Consider the following 9,740-nt stretch of genomic DNA (forward strand, 5'->3'; position numbering starts at 1 on the left):
GGCAGGCACACCAGGGCCAAAAGAAGAATCAGAGACACATGGGGCCAAATCAGTCCTTAGGTATAGGTATGTTAGCAAGCTCAGACAAGTCTAGCCCAGATCAGCTGAACCTCACAGACACATGGGAGATGACTGTTCATTACCACGTGCCACTGGTTTTTTAGGTGGTTGTTCCATAGCATTATTGTAGAAATAGATAACTGATAGTCTACCAAAATATCTGACCACCACATTATTGCCTTATAGAGATTCTACTCCCATAATACATGTGCAAAGAGATGTCTTTCAATGGAGAAGTGAAATGTGAGACAGAATGTGGTTTTATTGTTTGAGCCCTTTAGAATTCAATTTCAGTATGTAGAAACATAATCCCCTAGTCTGATAACTGTCAACTCATATATTAGAGAAATTAAGACTATACAATGAAGGATAGTGTGTTTCTCAAACAGAAAAACGTGGACTAGAGATGTGACTCAGTGGTACAGTGCGTGTCTAACATGCACAAGGTCCAGGATTTGATCCCTAGCACCTCCAAACACAAACAAAAAAAATCAGGGGTGGGGATATAGCTCAGTTGGTAGAGTGCTTGTCTCACATGCATAGAGCCCTGGGTTCAATCCCCAGCACCACAAAAAAAAAAAAAGAAAAAAATCAATAGAAAAATGTGATTCAAATCTTTCACACCTGCTACCAATAGCAATTTGTTTGGTACCTTAGGAAGAAATTCTTCCCATTTTCTGGCAATAAGGTTGGATGTTAGCTTTAATTTGGAAGGCAATATGGCTTTCGGCCCATTTTCTGAATCTCCATTTTACATTGGTGAGAAGACAGAAGATAGTAATACATGCAGAGGGACTGTCTTACATCTCAGACAATGTTCCTCATAAGGAAATGTTTGAATGAAAATAATTCAGCAAGGTAGGACTAGGCAAGAGTCTTCTCTAAATGTAGAGTGAAAAATAGGAATATGTTATGAATCTACTTGAAAATTAGAAAGAAAATAAGGGAACAAAAATGTACTTTTCAGAGGAATTAACAAGTCAAAGAAAATGAAATTATGTTGTTTCAATTAACAAATGTTAATAATAGGCATAGTGGCCTCATGCATATTTGGCTCAATTCCAAAATTATGAAGTATAACAAAAAAAAAACACCATTGAATTGCAATGCTTTTAAAAAATTGATTTCCTGGGAAATGGTGTGGTTTATCCTTTTTAGATATACATGACAATAGGGAGCATTTTTACATATTATGCATACATGGAGTCTAACCTATTCTAAGTAGGATCCCATTCTTGTGGTTGTACATGATGTGGAGTTTCACTGGTCATGTATTCATATATGAACATAGGAAAGTTATGTCTGATTCATTCTACTGTCTTTCCTATTCCCATCCCCTCTCCCTTCCCTCATTCCCCTTTGTCTAATCCAATGAACTTCCAGTCCCCCCCCTCCTTGTGTGTTAGCATCTGCATATCAGAGAGAACAGGGAATTTTCAGCCCCCCTATGTATTTCTCTTGCTCAAAATCATTTCATTTTCCCCATTTGCCTATAAAATAATGTCCTCAAGTGTTGCTATCACATTTGACATCTTTCACATCTATAGTGTTTCCCATTGACTTCCCTTGAAATTCTAGGGGAATCTGACAAATTTCACTTCACCAACCCTCTGAGTGGAAGTCTATCTGGGAGGAGAATTTGCTATTCCATGAATGTGGCTCCTACTTTGCCTTTATACTCTTTCTTACACTCTCCTCCTGCATGCTTTTTCTCCCCATATTCAAGTATTATTCTTCCCTAAAAGACCAACACAGGCATTCCCTAAAATTTTCCCTCATGTGCCTACCCTGCCTTCTCTTCATCCTCTGTGTTCCCTGTCTCATAGTTATTTATATTTATTTATGATATTTGTGACTAGACAACTCTTTGGATAGATCTCAGTTTAACAAACCCAAAATATAATTTAATATTAAAAGAAAAAACAATTTCGACAACTTGAAGGGCTCAACATACTCAGTATTTGTAAGGCTGGGGTTGTGGCTCAGTGGTAGAGCGCTTGCCTAGCATGTATAAGGCATTGGGTTCAATGCTCAGCAACACATATAAATAAATAAATAAATAAATAAATAAATTGTGTCCATCTATATTTTTTTTAAAAAAAAAGTATTTCTAGTCCTCTCTAGTGTTAGGAGAAATAGAAGGACAGGGCTATAAAGAATACTGATAAACCAATAAACATAGTAAGGCTTGAAGCATGAATGGAAAGGAAAAAAGTTTATTAAATGAGACCCCTTTCTTAGCACATACTGCCCAGCCCAGTTGTTCTTTAACTTTCACTGAGAGCATGCATGTCAGACTAGAACTTTCCTTCACATAGGTAAGCAGGAACACAGTATTATGAACTGAATTCTACAGAGGAAGAATAAGGCATCAACTGGCGACAGGTTCTCCATGACATCCTATAAGCCAGCACTATGCCCACAAGCCCTAAAGCATTCATCTGGGCTGATCAGCTCTTGCTATGATAGGAAGATATATTCTAATGAAAATTCAAATGTAAAATTCCAAGAAAAGTAATAACCAAAGACTTTAATGATATAGAACAGGCCAGAGAGATGAAAGGGAAATATTTAACTGGCCTGACAAGAATCACAAAAGGTTGGTTCTTGGCAGGTTCCAAAAGCCAAACTGTTGCATATTCAAGAAAAAAGGAGGAGTTAATGCTGGGATCCAAACTAAACTTGTCTTGACTGAAGCAGAGATGTTTGTGCCAAAGGCTCCGTTTCTTTAGAAATGAGACTAACTGCCTAGTGCACTGCAAATATGGAGGCACATAACAAAACCACTGCATGTCTGCTTTGACAATTCTTCATCCATCATATTAAATTCTCTCATTTTACAATGGAAAAACTGAGATAAGGAAAGAGGAAGTGATTTGTGCAAGGTCACAAAATTAATTGAGGCAGAGCTAGAGACAAAACTCAAAATTCTTGACTCTCAAGCCAATAAAATACAACTTGTAAGTTGTTAGCAATTCAATAAATATTTATGGAGCACCAAATATGTGTCAAAAACAGTAAATCACAAACAGCAAAATGTGACCTTGCAGGGCTGGCTACAGCACACTGACACTGTCATTATCCTGATGGAGGACCAGCAGCTGACTATCTTATCTGGGTAACCAATTCCTGCTTGAAATCTCGTCCAATAGGGAAAATAACAGCAAAAATCTTCTTATCAACTTTTGCTTTATGTCATTTAATAATCTCTTTTCTCTATACAAGTGCTGACTCTTCAAAACATAATGTACACTAGACATGTTATTGAAAGTTTTTCTAACAGCCACCAGCATAGTGGCACATGCCTGAAATTCCAGCAGCTCATCAGGCTGAGGCAGAAGGATCACAAGTTCAAGGCCAGTATGAGAAACTTGGCAACACTCTAAGCAACTTAGTGGGACTCAGTCTCAAAATAAAAGATAAAAAGGGTTGGGGATATTGCTCAAGGTTTAAGCATTCATGGGTTCAATCCTAAGTTTAAAAAAAAATTCTAATAGCCAAAATAAAAACACAAAAAGAAACAATTGAATTTAATTTTAATAATATTTGAGTTAAGCCAATGTATTTAACATATTATCATTTCAATACGTAATTGATATAAATATTTACTCATGACATATTATACATCATGTTATTTGGACTGAGTCCTCAGAATGCAGTGTACATTTTACATTTGCTGTGCATGTCTATTTGGATGCTGGGGATTGAACCCAAAGCATAGCACATGCTAACTAAGCACATGCTCTACCAATGACTATGCCATTTTTATTTGAAATGGCCACATGTCAAGTGTAAAATAGCCACATATGGGTACTTGGTACTATATTGGAAAACATAGCTCCGTGTCATATACTAAAAAAAATCAGTCTGAGATATTTCTGCAAAAGTAATTAAAATGTAACCAAAACATATTACATTTAATCATCTAACAAATTACTAAGAGTGGGAAATTCTTTTTTCAGATGGATTCTAATGAACTTCAATTAGTGGCCTCCTTCCCTTAGTTATTTTATGTCATGCCTGAGCACACTAGGTCACTGGAAAGGTTAAATGAAAAGAAGCAAAAAGAACATTAAAATAAAATGCTATATTAAACCCAATAGGCTTTTAATGATTTCTGGCCTTCACTTATTCTAAGTCTTTATAATTAGGATTAAACATTATTTTCACAGTGGCAAGTCAGAACAGATAACAACAGGAATGGAGCCTCTCTTCTGAGGAGGCAATACACACTAAACTGTCCATTCAAATTAGATTTTTTTTCCTATATCACTGTCAAGACTAGTTTTTCATAAAAGGAAGATCACTTTACACGGAACGAATTGCTAAGCAGGCTAGAGGTTCAAAATCCATTACCTGTTCATCACCTAGTTAATAGATGTTCATCCTCTTTAACCTTGGAGAAATTCTACCACAAAACTCAAATGTACCATACAAGTCATATTTCTGAGCCCAGTATAAGAAAATATTGGCAATATTATAGACTCTTTCACATTAGAACTTTCTAGAAATTCCAAAATCTATACTGACAGTAAGTATAAATCAGTTAACTACTACAAAAAAAAATATTTTAGATACCAGGAAGAAGTGACCTAACACTTATACTAATGCAAAGGAGTCAGCACCTTCTGTAAAATTGTCAAATGCCATCCTTTTAGGGAAAAGTGTTCCTATCAACCTGAAGAACAAATACTGTGGGGAAAAGGAAGTACAAATTTTGGGTATTTTGCAATGTTTGTTTCATGTATCTTGATTCCTACACTGCCACTTGAAGAAATCACTTTTCCTTAAAGTTCTACACTTTTCCTGAAACACTGAAATAGTTTATGTCATTTCCAGGTCTCTGGGGGGAAAAAAACCTTCTACTTTATCTCTAGTTTGCTTGCAATTAAAAATCTTCCTTCTCTAATTTCAAAGAGAATAAACAATGAACATGTACATGCAGTTAAATTTACAATGACTTAAAAGTATGTGTTTAAAGGAAATGTCAGAAATTCATGTTCTCAGAAGTTTACTTTCAAATAAGGACATCTTCAAGTTTGCCAACCTGGGGGTCTGCAATTGTCTGGGGGCAAAAACTTGTCAATGGTCTTGCAGCCTACTGTGTAAGTTCTACAAAGAGTCAGTGTTTTTCCCAGAGGGCATTTTCAAATTGGACAGTTATGTGAGGAGGGGCTTAAGAAAAGAGGGGAAACACTGTGGGGAGAAGCTGGCATTAACATCCATGTCCACAGTGCTCACCTCCCAATTTTAATCCAACTGCAAATCTACCCTCCCTCCCAGAATGCTGCTGAGCCAGAAAGACCTATGGGGCCCAAGGCTGTAAAAACAAAGCCTCAGCTATGCTGGTGTCCTCCTGCAATTAGAGAAGGACTTTGCCTTTTTCTGGCTCAGACTAGAGTTTGCTGATCTATTGCAGAGCTCAGAAGAGAAGAGCTACAGAAAAGACAAGGAGATCTGTTCCTCCTCCTTCACAATGCACAGTGACCTCCCTACCTCCCACTCTGCTATGGAAGGAGTTTCCTCAGGTGCTTTGAGTCTTTTCTACACGTACAGAGTCAAAGTGGAAATTTTTGCAGCTGAGGACACAAAGGAGCAGAAATTCATTCTCAGGTAACTAAACAGGGGTCTGATGACCTGTCACGGGAACAGAAACTATGCCACATGACACAGGCAAGATTACCAGTGTTTAAATTACCACTGTCTACATTACCATTGTCATGAGCAAGTGATGCCATTAACATAGACAAAACAGTTTCTTTCCACAATGATAGACTCCATCATCGCATAACACTAAATTCACAGGCTACACCACTTTCAGTGGCAGTTCCCTGAATCCTTGGGGGTCACCTGTAGTCATAAGTCGGGCAATCACAGTTTCTTTTATTCCAATCTAAATTTCTAACATCTATAATGCTGAACACACTTTACACAGAAAGGCTAAGAAAGGGTTAAAGCAGTCTCAGGGTTCTGGAGGTAGAACAGAAAGCTGAGGCCCAGAAGGACGGGAAAGCAAAGAGTCACTGTAGGTGGTCAGATAGGATTACTTACCAGCCAGTCAAACAATTTGTTCAGGCTTAGTGATGTTAAAGTTCAGGAACTCACTCTAGGCCAAGGTCCAAACAGAGGGCAGTTTCAGGATGTCAGCTTGAGATGTCAGCTTCCAGGGGGATTTGCATGGTCATCATTGGGCAGGGGAACACCACTACAGTCTGCTAAGTCCAAGGACAGAAATTCAGAGATTCATCATGACTATGGCAGTTTTCCTGAATAAGGCTCATAAGGAGTGAGCAGATGACAGGTTAAGGTGCCACTATATTCAGTCTTGGGGTATGCTGCTCCTTTTATGGGCCTCAAGTGAGGGGGTTGCTTGATTTGGTGGTCTGGTGTGTTCCATAAGCTTATGGGCCTGGATTTCCCAATGAGTCTGATAAGCCATGCTTCTATGAACTTCTGATTAATTCAATAAGTCCACATATAGTCCTTTTTGTTAGCACGATTAATTTTCCTATCAATTTCTGCTTTATGGTTGTGCCAGGCAGATGGTGGTTGTTTATTGCACAAACAAGGTATAGAGTCCTTCCACCTCAGCACTTAAACTCAAACTGGAGTAGCTTATGGCAAACTACTGCTTTACAAAATAGAACAATTTGGGTTTAGGAACAGCCTGAAAACTGCTGCTCCATACAACATGGAGTAACTTAGGGCAGAGCACAGACTGCTCTCCACAACCCTATAGTTTGATTTAAGCTCTGAGAACAAATAAATCCACGACTAAGTAGAAGAAAATAATTTAAGATGATCCATCAGTCAGACAAAAATGATAGTATGAGCAAGAGGAACAGATTACTAGTGAAATGAAGCTGCTACAGAAGATAAATGACAATAAAAACATCAAAACTAACAATACTTAAAGCTACTCAATTATAACATGAAAAGAATGGAACACCAAAAACATCTGTGTTGAATTTAATATTCAACTGATGAAATGAATGTTTGGACATAAGGTGTCCCCAGAAAGCTCATGTGATAGATACTGCAGGAATGTTCAGAGGCAAAATGATTAGATTATGAGAACTATAACCTAATCAATGAATTAATGAAATAGATTAATAATTTGAAAAGACCACTGCACTGGGTAGTGACTACAAGCAGCTATGGTGCATAAAGTAGGTCACCAGGGGGCATGCCTTTGGGGTTTGTATTTTGTCCCTGGTGCCTCAGTTTCTCTCTGCTTCTTGGGAGCCAGCAGCTGAGCAGCTCTCCTCAGCTATGCCTTTCCACCATGATGCTCTCCCTCACCTTGGGCCTAGAGCAATGGAGCCAAACAACCATGGTCTGAACCTCTAAACGCTGAGCCCAAAAATAAACTTTTCCTCCTCTAAGTTGTTTCTATCAGGTATTTTGTCCACAATGATGAAAAGGTGACTAGTATACTATTTAAATCCACATTTAATGTCTAGAATGTTGAGTAGAAGAAAAATCTTGAAATACGGGGCATAAATGAAAAGAGATATAAATCTGGATAGAAAAAGTCAGGAACTCTAAGCATAGACCATGCAAATAATAGGAGTTCCAAAAAGAGAAAAACCAAAAGATGAAGAAAAAAGCATTAGCAAAAGAACTGTAAAGATTTGAGTGTATCTATTCAAAACACTCAGGAGTTTCCAGAAGGGAATCATTAAGGAACATACAGCTAGGTATATTCTGATTTTACAAATGGTCTGAATTACAAATAAGAATAGAAATAAAGCACCTGAACAGAGAAAAATAACTTTAAAAAAAATAAAGGTGATTTTGGACTTGTCATCTCTAATAGTAGAAGCTAGAGGTGGTGGACTGATCCAGGCAAACCACTGGGGAAAAGGAAGTGTTATCCCCAAATTCAGACAAGATATATATCACCCATCACAGGCCACCCACAAACCTTTCTGAGTAGACATATTCCAGAAAAGACTAATGGATTCCAATCCATATCTAATGGGCCAGAACAGACGCTGTCACAGAGGAAACTAAAATGAAAAGAAGGAAACAGGCAACGAACACCTAGATGACAACAGAAATTGAAATATACATAAATAAATCTCAATGGAATATGCTAGAATGACTAGGAATGTGAGATATGCATCCTATGTAAGGAATTACAAAAGAGAAGATATAATTTAAAAGAGATTTTAATTATGTGGGGTGGCTGGTAGCACCCAAGATCCCAGCTGGGGAGGAAAGAAACTGGACCATGATGCTTGCTGCTTGAGAAATATTTGGAGTCAAATTGGTGAAAACACAGGTTTTATTCAAAGCCAGTTGACAAAAGATGGAAGAAACTTAATTGTTTCAAAACTTCCATCTCTGAAATACCTGAAAATAAGCATATCTTTTAAAGGAGAGGAGACAAGGGAGAAAGACAACAGGCAAGCACACACAGAGACTTAGTTAGCCCGTGTTAGGCCTGAATGGACAATCTCTGCTCCACTCTTTGATGTCTGTCAGGGTGTGTGTGTGTGTGTGTTGTGTGTGTGTGTGTGTGTGTGTGTGTGTGTGTGAGCCCCTCCTGCCACCACTCTCAGCATGAAGAAGCCACTCCTCATTTCAGATAGGAGGGCCCCAATTCAGTTCTGTTTCACCATCATCTGGAATGAAAGATATTGTCTCAAGAGAAGTTGAGAGAAGAAAGGAAACAAGAACAAAATCCAAAATTTCAAACTAGATAAAAGAGAGAAGAAGGTAAAAAAGGAAACAAAAGTAGTAAATAGATAATATGGAATATAATGACAGAAATAAGTCTCAATATAACAGTTATTACAATAAATATAAATACATTAAACTCTAGAAACAAGGGCCTCTAGCAAATTGTGGTCAAAGAGCGAATTTGAAAATAAAGTTTTCTAGGGACTTCACCTATTTACATGTTGTCTCTGGATATTTTACCCAGTAATGGCAGAGATGAGGGGAAGGTACCATATGGTCCACAGTACTGAAAATATTTACTATCTTGCCCTGTACAGAAAAAGCTTGCAACATCTGTTCTACAAACATAAAAAGAGATTTGATGATTGAATTAATTAAAAAAAAACACATATCCAGGAGGATATTGCCTAGGGCAAACAGATCTACAACAAAAGAATAGAGTAATTGAAAATCAATAAAAAGACAAGAAAAGGTAAACTGAGCAAATGTGAACCAAAACAAAACAGATGTAAAACTTCTAATTTGAAGAGCAAAGGGACATTATATACCAGTAAATGCTCAAGAGATCAGGAAAATATATAATGACTATAAGCATGTATAGGTTTTTAATAATAATACATTGGTGACATAAAGCACTGACAGACTATGTAGAGAAACAAGTAAATCAGTAAGTACACTTGGAAATTTTTATACACTGGTAGTTCAGACAGGTAAAATTCAAACCGAGACAGGCAACTGTATATTTGTTTACTCTCAACATACACATTCGGCAAACACAAAATACAATTTATTTTGAGGCATACAAGGGACATTCTCACAAACTAACTATATGAGGCTGCTTCACAGTATGTATCAAATACCTTAAAATTATGGAAACACTTTAACTCAGTAATTTCTTCCCTAGGCATTTACCTTAGGGAAACAGTGAAATAATCAGATTTGCACACGAATATATTTTATCAGAATGCTCACCTGGGTGGGGATTTTGTCAC

The sequence above is a fragment of the Marmota marmota genome, unplaced genomic scaffold (assembly GCF_001458135.2).
Source record: "Marmota marmota marmota unplaced genomic scaffold, marMar, whole genome shotgun sequence".
In the NCBI taxonomy this organism is placed as follows: domain Eukaryota; kingdom Metazoa; phylum Chordata; class Mammalia; order Rodentia; family Sciuridae; genus Marmota; species Marmota marmota.